The sequence below is a fragment of the Lithobates pipiens genome, unplaced genomic scaffold, assembly GCF_037356315.1.
Source record: "Lithobates pipiens isolate NorthernLeopardFrog02 unplaced genomic scaffold, aLitPip1_a1.2 Scaffold_8, whole genome shotgun sequence".
In the NCBI taxonomy this organism is placed as follows: domain Eukaryota; kingdom Metazoa; phylum Chordata; class Amphibia; order Anura; family Ranidae; genus Lithobates; species Lithobates pipiens.
Window position 1 is genome coordinate 380302754 of NW_027507903.1, and position 16900 is coordinate 380319653.

The following is a 16900-nucleotide window of genomic DNA, read 5'->3' on the forward strand; positions in this document are numbered from 1 at the left end:
AGATGGTTCCTCTGTGTAGCCACTTCTGGTCAGGGATTGCCTTGGTATTCTGTCATGTATCAGATAAGACCAGAACTGTGTGGACTGCAACAGAGGAAACCCAAATGTGTATAAGTGAAATATAATGATTTATTAAGGAAAGTGAATAATATAAATACAACCACACAGTGCAATAAATCAACCAACAGAGACCCCCAAACAACAACAGACAGATATGTACAATAAATGGGAAATACCAGGATCGTAAACGATAGCCAGGCCAGGGTCATGCACAGAGGATCAGTAGATAAACAAGGGCAGTCCAGAATCAGAGACACAAGCCAGGCCAAGGTCATACACAGGGAGATCAGCAGATGGGGTAAGGAACACAGGACAGGGAGAGGATGGACGGATCAGACTGCAGGACAGGGATGATGGTAACAGGTGGGACAGGGTAGGGACCAGGACAGGGAAACAGGATCAGAACCATGGGTCACAGGTTCAGGGCGCAGGAACAGGCTCAGGCTCAGGCTCAGGCTCAGGCTCAGGCTCAGGCTCAGGCTCAGGCTCAGGCTCAGGCTCAGAAGCAGCAGGTCAGGGCACAAGGACAATACCGAGGCAAACATATGAGTGCTTGCCAGCTATTTATAGGCCTGTGATTGGCCTCAAGTGACACCTGATTGCAGGAGGTGCTGCCTGCTCCATACTGCCAGGATCCATCCGCTGGTGGACGCCAGTACTGCAGCCCAAAGATGATATAACATCAGCAGGGAAAAGCTCTCCTGACAGCTCAAAACTGACAGGAGACACCTGCTGGTGGACCTCAGTACTGCACGCCAAAAGACAGATATTATCAGCGGATGGAACATTTCCTGACAGTATAGCACTGATTGCTGTATAAACGACAATGGTCCCAAAAATGTGTCAAAAATGTCCGATGTGTCCGCCATTACTAGTAAAAAAAAATTATTAATAAAAATGCCATAAAACGAACCCCTATTTTGTAAACGCTATAAATTTTGCACAAAACCAATCAATAATCGCTTATTGAGATTTTTTTTAACCACAAATATGTAGACGAATACGTTTCGGCCTAAACTGAGGGAAAAAAAAGTTTTTATATATTTTTGGGGGATATTTATTATAGCAAAAAGTAAAAACGAATGGTTTTTTTTTCAAAATTGTCGCTCTATTTTCGTTTATAGCGCAAAAAATAAAAACCGCAGAGGTAATCAAATACCACCAAAAGAAAGCTTTATTTGTGGGAAAAAAAGGACATCAATTTTGTTTGGAAGCCATGTCACAAAACCACGCAATTGTCAGTTAAAGCGACACAGTGCCGAATCGCAAAAAGTGGTCTGGTCTTAAGCCAGCAAAATGGTCCAGTCTGAAAGTGGTTAAAACATTAACAATTAAAAAGAAAAGAAAACATGGTGATGAGTGGCCACATTAAGGTTAACAACATCATTAACAGTTATAATCTATTTGTTACACCAACCACTCATATTAATAAATGTAACTTTTATTTTAAATTTGCAACCAGCTTTGCTTCTCAAATTGACACAATTTATTGTTTTGTATTAATTTCTTGCAACAGTGGCAACAGTACTGAGGCAGCCCATAGGTTGGTCAATTTTTTTAATTCAACCAGAGGGTTGAATGAAAAAAAAAGGAACCCGATTCCTCCCACTCCCACACTCCATGTGGATAGGGGAATCACTCCTGCTGAGCTATTGTTTTCTGACAGCTGTTTCCCCGTGGCCAGCGGCATTGATGGATCAGGAAAAAGCTAGCAGGCTGGTTGTAGAGAAGTCAATCGGTAATCCGACTTCTGTACAACCATCCTGCCCTTACATGGATGGAAATTTGGCCAATTTCAAGTCACACAGGGATAGAGCTGCTGATGATCTCTATCTTTCAATCCTGCTGAGACAGTCCCTCTTTTACAGTCTGGTCTCACCAGGCATCCAAATCAAACTGAAGGAGAAGGATCTCAGTCTCTTTGCTTCTCTGTGTTTTTGCCCAATTGTGGTCAGCTAGGGCAGGGATCTGTTCATCCAGGAGCAGCAGCAGCTGCAGGTCATTCTGTTTTCCACATATCTGCCTGTCCCCAGAACCATACCCAGGCAGCACTGCACAGAGCATGATGCTAGCAACAATCTCAGATTAACCCTCTTTTTCTGGCAAGCAGAGCATCAGATCCAGTAGCTTCCTCCTTATATTCTGCAGGCTGATGGCGCAACGGTGCTTCCTTTCTCTAGCAGCCCTTTTTATATGATATTTTCTAACAAACACATCAGGTAACGGAAGCTCCCACTAAGTATGTTGGGGTGAAGCAAGGGCCTTCTTCTCTGGTGATGTTATTGTTACCAGTCTCAAAATATAAATTAAGAGAGCCGATGATTGTAGACGTGATGAGGTAATGTGATCATCTCGGCTAGTACTGCAAAGAAAGACATGACCAATTACTTTTACGACTGAAGAGAGAGGCCCGGAATAAAAGACAGGAAAAGGAATATTGGAGGGCCGGGACATGACAAATGGGACAAGGAGAGGCAATCAATGGGTTAAGTCTTGAGGAGTAAGAAAGGAAGGAGACATGGAGGCAGAAAATAAGTGGCAGGAGGGGCGCTATAAAGGGGGAAAGTGAGGCTGGAACGGAAGCAGAGCAAGAGTGGAAGAAACAACCAACGTGAGTGCTGTGTTTAGAGAGTGTGTCTTTTTGGCGGAGGTGGACCAATTACTGGCGTGATTGCGGGCGGCGGCAGCCAAGAAGGGAACCGAGTGGCTGCGTGATCAGGTAGCGGCGATCACAGAGGATGAGGCGGGGGTGTCAGCAGCGAGGGGAGAATTGATACTCCATGCTCGGAGGTCCCGGCCTCCGGAGCCCTTTTCACCAGAGTCCGCCAGAGCTCAGCGCCCCCTAGGAGCCCCTTAGCAAACCCGTTGACTCTGGCCGGGGGACCGAGCGGAATCCTCCACAACGGCGGAGCTCCGGGTGGGGCTTCAAGCTAACATGGCGCCCGCACCCCATCCACGTGTTCAGAGCGGAGCAGGAGAGCGATCCCCCCTTCACACCAGATGCAGAAAGGGGGGAGATCCGGTGTGGGAGAAGTGGCCAGACACCTGCAGGGCAGCTACCAGATGCTGTTGGCAGGTATGATGAGCAGTGTAGTGGCAGCAGCACCAAGCAAGAGAGAGGCAGGCCAGCCCAGCCCATCAGGAGTGTGGACTCACATGGCAGGACAAAGGAATGTCAGACTACCAGGAGAGGAGAGGCACACTGAGACGGGAAGACGTGGCCCCTCGGCAGGAGTCCCAAGGAGGGCTGGTCACGCCAATGCAGCTGGCCGCAGATGTGTGATCTGAAGGGGAGGTCTGGGGATCAGAAGAAGAGGACCGGTGGGTGGTTGTGACGCCAGGAGAGACCAGAGCTGAGGGGAGCAGGCCAAGGCCATTAATATATCTTCCAATGATTTAAATGCAGCATTGAGCAGGTTGTTAGATGTGGGGAGTGGGGGGAGCATGGATCACAGCGGAGGACAGTGTGGGGGTGTCGACTGGCCCACGGGGGGGGCAGGGCAGTGTACCCGCCACCCCGGGACACAAGAGCCCCTGCAGGAGCTGTTGGGGGGGTTGAAGGAGTTAATACAGTGTTTCGCAGACAACGAACGGGGGCCCCCTCAGACAGCACCGTGGGTTGGGGACAGGCTGAGAAGATGGGGAATGCTGTACAGTCCGGGGAGACCGTGGAGCCCTCGTCTACTACCTCAGGGAGAGGGTAGACGAGTATGGCTGGGGTAGAGAAAGTGAGGGAAGCAGCATCGACTACCAGAGCGGACGTGGTCAGGTTGGCGGACGCAGCTAAATGCGAGGTATAGGTCTGCTAAGAAGGACCATTGGGGGCACACCTGAAACAGGAGGTCAGAGACAAGATAGGAAAAGGTGAGTACGTGGAAATCTTCTCCCTGTTGCCTCTTGAGAAATTTAATTTGGACAGAGTCAAGCCCGACGACTCCAAAAAGGAGAACAAGGAGAAGAGGAGGTATCAGCTGATACCGAGGACATTCACTAATTGGTTGCAGGCATTCACCTTCATGGCCAGCGTGATAGGTGAAAAGATCCCGGAACATTGCTCGGCATTGTTTTGCTATATGGACACCATAGGGGAAGCGCATAGGGTGTATGGAGGGACCGCGTGGCTGCGCTACGACGAGCCGTTCAGGCAGAATGGGGCGGTTAGACCTGCTCTCAGGTGGGATCACAAGGACATTAGCCTATGGATGCGGTTGATGTCGTCTGCCAGGGCCCAGAATCTGTTTTTTCAAGGAGGGGCCAATTTTTTTTAGGGAGGCACAGTGGTGTAGTGGTTAGCACTCTCACCTAGGAGTAAAAAGGGTCGCTGTTTCGAATCCCAACCATGACATTACCTGCCCGGAGTTTGCATGTACTCCCTGTGCCTGCGTGGGTTTCCTCCAGGTACTCTGATTTCCTCCCACACTGCAAAGACATGCAGGTAGGTTAATTGGCTTCTGTCCAAAATTGGCCCCAGTATATGAATGGGGACCTTGGATCGTGGGCTCCTTGAGGGTAGGGACCGATATGAGTGTGCAATGTACAGGGATAGGGAGAATTGTAGACATTGAGGTTGAACAGGATGGACTGGTGTCTTTATTCAACCTTACTAACTATGTAACTATGATTCCATGCTCATTGGCAGTGGTCCCTCCGATGGCGCAGAACTTGAAGTTAGCACTACAGAATCCTGGGGTGGTTTCGGAAAAATTGGCAAAAGAGGTGGCTTTGGGGCGAATGGGTGGCCCGTTTTCTGAGAAGCCTATAAGGGATTTGGTGGTGTCACCTTTAGGGGTTGTGCCCAAAAAGGAACCAAACAAGTTACACCTGATTGATCACCTTTTGTTTCCGAAAGGTGGTTCGGTGAATGATGCCATAGATCCCAAGGTTTGTACGGTTTTTTATACATCACACAAGATGGTACATGACCCCTGCAAAAATCCACTCAATATACCCTGCAGTAGCCCCACTTTGTTTTTGTGGATGCAATGAAACAGGCACATTATCACATGTTTTTTGGAGCTGTAGTTATCTTAACCCAATATGGCAGAAGGCTTCTACCATAGTTGCCTCCATAGCAGGTCGTCCTATTACCCTCACGATGCAAATCTGCTTATGCTTCTCCTCCATCCCTGATGTACACTGTAAAAAGCTTATATACATGCTATCTGTAATAAGAGGATATCTGCGCCAAGGCTTTTATATTGATAAAAGGCTTTCTTGCGTTATGCAATATTATTTTTAAAGCCATTGGTAAGTTAGAATATTCTTAATTGAGAGATTATTATAGGGATAAAGTGTAAGTACATACCGTGGAGTGACCAAATCCAAAACGCATACATTGTAAGAAGAAAAAAATATTTGTCTTAATATTGCAAAGATTTCCGTCTGACAATCTACAATATTTAGTGTAGTTAAAAGTAAGCAAACATTATGTAATAACACAAAAACTGAGTAAAGAAAAAACCTAAAACAAAAAAGTAGCTCACATTTACTTGTGAGCTATGGGGTCAGAAGAAAAAAAAAAGTTCTTGATGACCAAAAAACAGAAATTAGACCTGCCACCCAAAGGCTTAAAAGTGCCAAAAAAGGGGTATTTAGGTGTGGAAGAGCCGTCTCACATTTATGCGATTCAGAGGGGGTGGGAAAAAAAAGTGGGGGGTGGAAAAAAAAAGGGAGAAGGGGGTGATTACATCCTTGATATAGGACAAAAGGGTGGCAAGGGTTGAGTGATAGATAAGTAGGCCTAAATAGCCAAAGGTGGAAGTTCGGGTGAGAGAAGAAGATCAAAGTTTAACTTGAACTAAAGTCTGTATTGAAAGAGAGCATAGATTATGAGATGATTCAGGCTGGTTTATCTCTGAGAGATTGGCGCCAACTACCTTGACTACGACGAGAAGAGGGTGTGTTCCAAATAGGACTAGGTACTGGTATAAAAGGACGGCGGATCAGGTTGTCTGGTTCCAAAAGTCCTAACTTGATCAGTATCTCCTTTCCTTCTGAGGCGTTATAAGCTGTATATGTTGCGCCGTTATGTGGCACAGTGAGCTTGAATGGGAATCCCCATCTGTAACGGATGCAGGCAGATTGAAGCACAGATGTGACCTCTTTCATTTTCCGTCTGCGATCTAAGGTAGCTTGGGAAATGTCTGGATAAATTTGAATTTTAACTCCCTCCAACTCAATGTTATTGGAATTTCTTGCTGAGCGTAAAATGTCTTCTTTAGTCAGATAGTCTTTTAGACAAAGTATGACATCACGCGGTGGCTTATCAGCAGGAGGCTTGGGACGGAGTTCCCTGTGAATCCTGTCGCATGTAAATGATGAGGAAAGGGTGGTGGGGAGAAGTGCTTGAAATATTTTGATGGCTGCAGCAGGGAGGTCAGTAACCGATTCAGGAATGCCACGCAATCTGAGATTGTTCCTGCGGTTACGGTTGTCAAGGTCCTCGACCTGCGATTGAACCATTTGAAAATTTTCAGCCAAGGATTCATAATCCTTGCGGAGATCAGCATGTGCTAATGCCAGTTCATCGTGTTTAGTCTCTAGGATATCAGTGCGGCTGCCTAGATTGGTGATTTCCAATGATAAAGTATTTGTGCAGCTCTGATTGGAAAGTCCCAGCTAGTTTCTCATGCATAGATGTCAGGCTGTCTTCCAGGTCAGCTTTAGTAAGATATGTGGGGCACTCACCGTCATCCTGAGCTGGGGTGGAGATCCCTGAGCTGATCTTTGGGGATGAGGCGTCCCGCTGTGTATGGGCGCCATCTTTAGCCATGCTTGTTCTAGGAGTTGTGTGGAGAAGATAAGTTGTACGTGACTCTTGCAGCTTGTTCTTCTTCGTTTTTTCGTGGGATGGCATACACCTGGAGCTCCCGCACCAGTGACTTAAGTAGTGCTGGTGGAATCGGAGGGTTTTTAGCCCTGCGGGAAGGAAAACTGTCTCCATGCCTCCGGAGCTCCTTCTAAGGACGTCCGCTCTCCATCGTGCCGCGCATGCGCCCCCTCCATTTTTTATTTTTTGCGATATAAGTGAAAAAAGAACGGAAATTTGAAAAAAAAAACAATATTTTCTTCTTTCTATTTTAAAAGAAATCCAATAAAATCGAATTTTGTCATAAATTTAAACAAAATGTATTCTGCTACATGTCTTTGGTAAAAAAAAATTTGGTTAAGTGTATAATAATTGGTTTGTGTGATCACGGGCATATGTATGCAAATGATCATGTACACATGTGTGCAGGTGATCACGGACATATGTGTGCAGAAAATCATTGGGACATGTGATTTTAGTGGGACATATGTGGGGGACATGTGTTTTTATTATTGGGGACATGTGTTTTTATTATTTGGGGACATATGTGTTTTGGGGACATGTGTGGGGACATTGTGTTTACACAGTGTGGTGACATGTGTGTTTTCAATAGACTGGTGATCAGTGAGTAAAAAACTGCAAAAAACAGCTCATACTCACTGATCACCAGCCAGCTGCAGTGATCCGCTCTCCTTTCCTCAGTGACAACTTCCTTGTGAGGAGAGATGAGCCGATTGCCTAGCAACTGGTTGTTTGTTTACATCACATGACGGCCGTGATTGGCCGTCATGTGATCAGGAGGGCCAATCGCAGAGCCCTCCTGCCGATCCGAGATGCGCTGTGTCCGGGTGCCACGAGCGCATCCGGATTGCGCCGCTGCGTGGGCATGTTCAGGAATGTCCACTCAGAAGTAGAGAGCTCCCACCCGGCTGTATATGTACATTGGCTGGGTTGGAAGTAGTTATGCAACCCAAATAGGTACTTGTTGCCACCAAGGAGCTACGTTAACTACCTGGTAAGTAATGGGGGTAGCTAGCATTGTAGGAGTTTGTACATTGTGAATCTGATTTGGTCTGTACATTGGCTGACCTAGTGTGTCATATGTAAAGATCTCTTTAGGCTTAGCTTGTCCAGTCGATCTTCTGGCAGGAGTTGAGTCTTCTCCATCATCATCATTATCCATTTGCATATCTTTGCTCCCAGGCAAGTCTTGACTTAATGGGGGTAATTCTGCAGTGTCTAGTCCCACCATGTCTGTAGCCCAAATTTGGTTGCCAACTACTGTTCCATAATTTTGTTCTTGTTCAAGATTGGGTGTGGTAGTTGTAGGATAGAACTCTTCAGCAGAAATTTGTAATGGGGGTTTCTGTACGTTTTGGGAGTTTTGTTGAGGCACAACACGATCATGACTTTCTGTAGTCTCTGGTATATAAGAATAATACCATCTTTTTTCATCTGAACATTCCTCCTCCTGGTCCAGATCAATTATGGTCTTCTTTCTGTTACTTGATTGTCTTTGGCTCATTGGTACTTTTGAAATTTGTCCTTCAATTGGTAGTAAGAAATTTCTGTGCAGTACTCGAATAGTCTTTTTACCACTTTCAGGCTGAATTTTGTACACAGGGCCCATCTTTGATTCTTTCTACCACTTTGTGTACTGATTCTTCCCAGTATGAACAAAGTTTACCAGGACCTCCTCTTTCAGAGAGATTTCTTACTAAAACCCAATCACCTGGTTGAAGAGGTGCTCCTTTTATCTTCTTGTCATAGTACTTCTTCCCTTTAGCAGATGATTTTGTGCTATTCTCGGATGCAATTTTGTAGGCTTCTTGCATTCTGGATGCCAATTTCTGAGTACATGTTGGTTGACTTTCTGATTACTTTTCCAAATTTAGGTTGAGCATTAGGTCAATTGGCAAACAACGAGATCTCCCATACAATAGAAAGAATGGAGAGTATCCAGTGGCTTCATGCCTAGTGCAATTGTATGCATGAACCATATGTGGAAGATGTTCTTTCGGCCTTTTTCTATCCCTCTAAGGTGCAAAGCATCTGTAACAAAGTTTGGTTCAGTCTCTCCCCTGGGTTACTGTATGGAGTAGTTCTTGAATGAGAAATCCCTGTCAATCATTGCAATGTCTGAAAAAAGTTGTTTTCAAATTCTCTTCCTTGGTCGTGGTAGAGTTTCTCTGGATATCCTAAACGTGATATGAAATCTTGAAAGATCTTTTCTGCTGCTGTTTTTCCAGATTTGTTCTTAGTTGGATGTGAAAAGTGTGTGAAATGGTCTACTAGTACAAGTATATACTCATATCCTTCTTTGCTTCTCTCCAAGTGAATATAATCAATGGATACTAACTCCAAGGGTGAACTGGTAGTAATCAAACCTAGAGGTGACCTTTCAGGGATATTTGGAAGCTTTTGTTTGATGCAGTTGCACTTCTTAAGCACATATTCATCAATGTCTCTTTGCATAAATGGCCAGTAAAATCGTTCACGTGCTAGGGGGGGGCCTTGTCAGTGCCAATGTGGCCCATGTCATCATGAAGATTTCTTAAGACCAACTGTTTTAGCTTTTCTGGTAGAACTAGCTGTTTTCAGGTTCCAGAGTGCTGGTAGAGGATTCCTTCCTCAACTTCCGAGTTTGTTCCATTCGTGCATCAAACTTCTTGTTTTACTGGTAATACTCTCCTTTTCTTTGTTGTTTGGGATCCAATTGTTCTCCTTAAGCCAGACCACTTCTCTAATGTTGGTATCGTCTTGTTGTAATGCTCTGATATTCTCATTGGGCAAATTGTCTGTCCTTTGAGTAATTCTTCTGTCACATCACTTTCTCAATAATGGTGCCTCTTCTTCGTTGACAGCTTTGCTCCCTTGCCACATAGCTGACACAACCTCAGATGGTACAAGCTCTTTGTGAGTTCCACCGGAAATCGTGACAGTGTATCCGCGTCTGCATTCTGTTTATCTGCCCTGTACTTGATATCGAAGTGTAAATCGGCCAACTCGCCAACCCAGCGATGACTCACAGCATTCAGTCTGGCAGTACTCAATACATATGTCAATGGATTGTTGTCTGTGTAGACTGTAAATGTTGGAGCATATTACAAGTTATCTCTGTATTTGTCACAGACTGCCCACTTGAGAGCTAAAACTAATACTGTTCTGGGCGAAAGGTAGATATCATGTTGAGCATGGTTCAGTATAGGTATCTTCTCCAGCTTAGAGAACCCGTTTGGCACATCTACCACTGAAGGAAATAGTTCAGGTCCTTCTTCAATTGGATATTCTGGAAGTGGTTCAAATGGTATAATTCCTCCTTTTCGTGCATGTTCTAATTCTGCATTTGACTTTATAGAGATTGCCTCATTTAATCTGGAATCCCTTCTTCCCCACTTTGATGACACAACTATCAGATATTTCTCCCGGGTCAGTTGCTTGACTGACAGCGTTGACAACATTATTCGCTACTCTCTGTCTCACTTTCAGAGCTTCACTCAGCATGATAGTCAGGATGTAGGTGCTGTCTGATTGGTCATAGTTTTCTCTGATCAATTCTTCAATAACATTAAACCTAACAAGTGGATTGTCATTACAGCAGTCGCTCACCAGCATTGGCACAGAGATGGCTGAGTTTCCATGTCCACTACTTTAGAATTCCAGGAGGACTTCAATCCATCCGATGAATGGAAAGATGGAACTATTTCCAGCTGTAATGGATAAGTTGTGGTCACAAAGTAAATCTTGTATGTGCCTAATGAAGGCACTGGGTAGAAACTTTTCTAACCATGCCTTCCTGACAATGCTAACCTGAGCTCCTGTGTCCATCAACATGTCAACCGGCACACCATTCATTCAACATGACAGTAGGCATTTTCCTCCAATTAATTGTGTACGTGTTGTTTGGAGAATCAATTCTCTTTTGGGAGTGTTCTAGTTGACCAGTGGTTGAATACTCTGTTTACATTCGCATGGGACAGATCATCTGAGGTGGTCACTGGTTGTCCCTTTCCCAGTGACCGTCTGTCGTTTCCCGACTGCCTTCTTTTCTTCAAGCAATCAACCGCTCTGTGTCCTGTCCAACCACAGTAGAAACAATGGTAGCATTTCTGACTCTCTCGTTTGATGCAATCATCACACCTGGGCTTGCAGTGAGCTGATCTGGAACTTGAACATTGGTTAGTGGCTTAGTCATTTGGTTTCCAACAACAGGGGTTTGCTTCATTATCTTTTCCAAGTTCTTTGTGAGAGCTGAAACCTGTTTTGTTATTCCCGTTAATGCAGTGTGATTTACTCTAGTGTCTCCCTCAACTCTCTCAACTTCTCTTCTTCTCTCTTAACCACTTGCTTACTGGGCACTTAAACCCCCCTCAGTCCCAGACCAATTTTCAGCTTTCAGTGCTAATGCACTTTGAATGACAATTGCGCGGGCATACAACACTGTACCCAAATTAAATTTTTATCATTTTTTTCCCACAAATAGAGCTTTCTTTTGGTGGTATTTAATCACAGCTGGGAGTTTTATTTTTTGCTAAACAAACAAAAAAAGATGGAAATAAAAAAAATAAAAAATAAAAACCATGTTTAATAGTTTGTTATAAAATTTTGCAAACAGGTCATTTTTCTCCTTCATTGAAGTGTCCTGATGAGGCGGCACTGATAGGCTGCACTGGTGGGCACTGATAGGCTGCATTGGTGGGCACTGATAGGCATAGTTAAGGCGGCACTAATAGGCACAGATAAGGCGGCACGATGGGCACAGATAAGGCGGCGCTGATGGGCAAAGACGGGCACAGATAAGATGGCACGGATGGGTGGCACTAAGGGGCACTGATAGGTACCACTGATAGATGGGACTGATGGGCACTGATAGGTGGCACTGATAGGTGGCTCTGATAGGTGGCACTGCTGGGCACTGATGGGCGGCACTGCTGGGCACGGATATGTGGCACTGGGGTGCAGCACCTTTGTTGAGGCAGACTGTGGGCACTGCTGGGTGGCACTGCTGGGTGGCACTGTGGGCACTGCTGGGTGGCACTATGGGCACTGCTGGGTGGCACTGACAGGGGGGACACATTTTTTATTCAGGCAGGCAAAGCAGGGGGCAGGTGGGCACTGGCAGGGGGCAGGTGGGCACTGGCAGGGCTGGCCGTGATCGGGAATGATGTCCCGATCACGGCCGCCGGTGATCGGCTTTTTTTTTTTCTCCTCGCGCTGACAGGAATAATAGCCGATTACCGGCTCCTTTATATCACATGATCAGCTGTCATTGGCTGACAGCTGATCACGTGATAAGGGGTCGGGATCGACCCCTTGCACGGATCGGTGATCAGGCGAGTCTCGTAGACTCGCCGATCACAGAGCGCGCAGGCCGCTCGTGCACGGGACTACGTCAATAGACGTAGTCCCGGAAAAGGAGATCCGCGCTGTAGCCGTCATTCGGCTATAGCGCGGGTCTCAAGTGGTTAAGGCTTGATATCTTGTCTAACATTAGAATTTTTCTTGTTTAGTCTCTGATACAATGTATGAAGGATTACGCCTTGCACCAGTATTTTGTCATAGTTAAGCTCTAGCCTATCATGTTGTGATATAGACAGAACTTTCTGTTTTAACCCCACTAGCCTATAAACAAATTGTTGTGCCGTTTCTCTTTCTTGCTGGGTAGCATTGCTAAGGTCCTGAAATAACTCAGTACCACTTCTTTCTCTCATATGTGACTTCAAAAACCTTTTCAATTCAGCAACAGTAAAATCATCTTTGTCAGTCAACATATCTTTAAAATTACCAGGATTGATTATTCTCAATACTGTGTGTATAATTAATAATGAATTCCGGGCCATACAGCAGCGTACACCCCCGCTTCTTAGGTCTTTTACCCATCAGCGATTTGGGGAGCCTCATTGAGGGCCGACAAAAATGTTGTCAAGGGGACGACTTATTTTAAACAAACTTATAAAAAACCCACCCTCAGCCTTTTGGGAAGTGGATGTATACATAACATCCGCTCACTGTGGAACAATTCTTGGAGGAATGTTGCCGTGAGCTACATTGTCAGCAAAAGACCCATAAATTGCGGCCAAACTATCTTGGCATCTCTAAGCGTTCCTAGCTTATATATATATATGGAGGAGTGCTGGTGACAAGAATTACCACGCTATCGCTACTTCCTGCTCTCCACCCCTGATGTGCATCACGGATCACGGTAAACGGACGCTCATCGTGGCCGTTTACCACGTGATCGCTCCGTCAAATGACGGAGTGATCACTTGTAAACAAACCAGCGTAATGTTATGATGCCAGTTCCTCCCTCCCCCTCTCTGTACCGATCGGTACAGCGGAGGGGGTAGAGATCGGTGTCAGCAGCGCTGTGGGCTGCATCTGCAGTGCCCACATCGCTGCTCACCGAAAATTAACCCCATCATACCCTGCCATTACTCTGCAATACTCTGCTGCAATACTCTGCTGCAATAATCTGCTGCAATACTCTGCTGCAATACTCTGCTGCAATACTCTGCTGCAATACTCTGCAATACCCTGCAACAACACTCTGCAATACTCTGCAACAACACTCTGCAATGCTCTGCAACACCCGCCAATACCCTGCAACACCCGCCAATACCCTGCAACACTCTGCAATACCCTGCAACACCCGCCAATACCCTGCAACACCCGCCAATAACCTGCAACACTCTGCAATGCTCTGCAACACCCGCCAATACCCTGCAACACTCTGCAATGCTCTGCAACACCCGCCAATAACCTGAAACACCCTGCAATACCCTGCAACACTCTGCAATACCCTGCAACACTCTGGAATACCCTGCAACACTCTGGAATACCCTGCAACACCCGCCAATACCCTGCAATGCTCTGCAACGCAATACTCTGCAACGCCATATTGATATCCAGTCATACTCTGAGATACCCAGCCATACAGCCATACTCGGAGATACCCAGCCATAGTCGGTGATACCCTGCAATACCCAGCCATAGACATCCCCCCCCTCCCGCCGCCCTCCGGTGCTTCTACCAACTCGCCAGAATCTTTTTTTTTTTTCAGGCTTCCCAGCTTAGAGGTGAGATGCAGGGTCTTATTGACCCCATATCTCACTGTAAAGAGGACCTGTCATGCCATATTCCTATTACAAGGGATGTTTACATTCCTTGTAATAGGAATAAAAGTGATCAAAAAATTTATATTTGGGGAAAAAAATGTCAAACTAAAATAAATAAAGTAAAATGAACAATAAAAAAAAAAAATTTTTTAAAGCGCCCCTGTCCCCATGTGCTCGCATGCAGAAGCGAACGCATACGTAAGTCCCGCCCACATATGAAAACGGTGTTCAAACCACACATGTGAGGTATCGCTGCGAACGTTAGAGTGAGAGCAATAATTCTAGCCCTAGACCTCCTCTGTAACTCAAAACATATAACCAGTAAAAAAAATGTAATCATCGCCTAAGGCGATTTTTAAGTAGCGACGTTTGGCGCCATTCCACGAGAGTGTGCAATTTTGAAGAGTGACATGTTAGGTATCTATTTACTCAGCGTAACTTCATCTTTCACATTATGCAAAAATTGGGCTAACTTTACTGTGTTTCTTTTTTTTAAGCACAAAACAGTTTTTTTCCCCAAAAAAGCATTCGAAAAATTGCTGCGCAAATACTTGCGACAACCACCATTGTATTCTCCAGGGTGTTTGCTAAAAAAATATATATAATGTTTTGGGATTCTATGTAATTTTCTAGCAAATAAATGATGATTTTTACATGTAGGAGAGAAATGTCAGAATTGTCCTGGGTGCTCCAGAACGCCTGATGGTGCTCCCTGCATGTTGGGCCTCTGTATGTGGCCACACTGTGTAAAAGTCTCACACATGTGGTATCGCCGTATTCGGGAGTAATAGCAGAATGTGTTTTGGGGTGTAATTTGTGGTATGCATATGCTGTGTGTGAGAAATAAACTGATAATATGACAATTTTTTGAAAAAAATAAGTAAAAAAAAAAAACTTGATTTTGCAAAGAATTGTGGGAAAAAATGACAACTTAAAAAAACTCATCATGCCTCTTATTAAATACCTTGGAATGTCTTCTTTCCAAAAAGGGGCCATTTGGGGGGTATTTGTACTTTTCTGGCATGTTAGGGTCTCAAGAATTCAAATAGGCCGTCAGTACTTCAGGTGTGATCAATTTTCAGATATTGGCACCATAGCTTGTGGACTTTCACAAAGACCAAATAATATCCACCAATTTGTACTTATTTTTACCAAAGATATGCAGTAGTATAAATTTTGGCCAAAATTTATGAAGAAAAAATTACTAATCTGCTAAATTTTATAACAGAAAAAAAGAAAAATTCATTTTTTTACAGAATTTTCTGTATTTTTTCTTTTATAGCACAAAAAAAAAACGAGCGGTGATTAAATACCACCAAAAGAAATCTCTATTTGTGTGAAAAAAAAGGACATAAATTTCATATAGGTCCAGTGTTGCATGACTGAGTAATTGTCATTCAAAATGTGAGAGCACCGAAAGCTGAAAATTGGTCTGGTTATTAAGGGTGTTTAAGTGCCCAGTGGTCAAGTGGTTAAAGTCCCATTTAGAGGGTTTCCTTCTTTTTTTGATTTCAGTCACTGATGGAACGTCCACGTCTCTTTCATCATCCAGCATAATAGTGAGGCTATGCACCTGTTCTTTGCTAAGCAGATGAATTTGTTTCCGTATATCCCACATCAGCGCACGACGAGGAGACACCATATCTGTTGCACTCTGAACACTTGCACTCCCAAGGCAGACGACACTCACGACTCTCCTTGTAGCTCTGCAGTAGGCTCACGCTTGTCTCACTCTTCCCTCTCACTAGTAACACAACTAATCACTTGACGAGCCCCCAAAATGTTACCGGTCTCAAAATCTAAATTAAGAGAGCCAATGATTGTAGACGTGATAAGGTAATGTGATCATCTCGGCAGGTACTGCAAAGAAAGACGCGAACAGGAGAAGATATGACCAATCACCTTTATGACTGAAGTGGTTTCACTTTTATATAACCATACATATTTTACATTTTTTATAGTCACATGTTCATAACCATTAACAATAATAATAGTACAGATTTTGACTGAAATACTTTAAAACATAGTTACAACAATGAACATTATTATATTTTAGTAACATATATTTTCCTTTTATTCAGTGTTATAGATAAATATCTTTATTTCTCTGGTACACTTTAGCTGTGCCATAATGATAATTGCATTGTTTTGCTTTAATACTGTTTAATGCGGATATCCTTCAGTACTTCTCTCTTTTGACCACTAGATGGTGTACATTGAATGTCTGTACAAAGCAATGTATAACCTTTCCAGTACAATCGATTCTTAACCATTTAATATAATTTTTAAACATGTGGTTTCTAATTGTATGTGACTTTGCAACAAACCAGGTTTAAATATACTTATGTATAACAGTTTAGTGCTTACAATAGATATTTGTTCTGACTAGTACAGTAGTTTTATCATTTTGGTGCCCTTTCTACTGCTCCTAACACATGTTGTTCTGAACCTCTAATTACAGCAAAGCAATTACATAAAATCTTCTGAAACGTTCCCTGCATCTGCTCAAGATATTTAGGAATCTTTCTATCACAGTTTAGCAAGGATTATTAATAATTTAAAAGTACGTACCTGCAAAGAAAGACATGAACAGGAGAAGTTATGACCAATCACTTTTATGACTGAAGTGGTTTCGCTTTCAGTCACATGGTGTGTGGTCTTATATTGACTCTGTGTGCCTTCTCTGCCATCTACTGGTTGTAAATAGAATAGCAGGATAGCAATTCCATTTTCTTTGCTTAGAAAAAAAAAAAATTGAATGTGGACTATGGAGTGTCTATTTTGTCTCTTATATGACCATATATACGCCAGTCCATCACATTATGGGTAGCACTGCAGTGTCAGAAGTCAGATGCACTGTGGGATTATCTCTTCTGAACTAGGGATGAGCCGAACACCCCCCTGTTCGGTTCGCACC

At 44.1% G+C, this 16900-nt stretch overlaps 1 long non-coding RNA gene across 1 annotated transcript in view; it reads right to left on the reverse strand.

Moving 5' to 3' along the window:
* Positions 1-16622, reverse strand: part of LOC143964134 (uncharacterized) — a 93365-nt gene extending 76743 nt beyond the window's left edge. The window contains exon 1 of the long non-coding RNA XR_013271072.1: positions 16555-16622. This is a non-coding gene — a long non-coding RNA (uncharacterized LOC143964134). The remainder of the gene's footprint in view (positions 1-16554) is intronic.
* Positions 16623-16900: the final 278 nt, after the last annotated feature.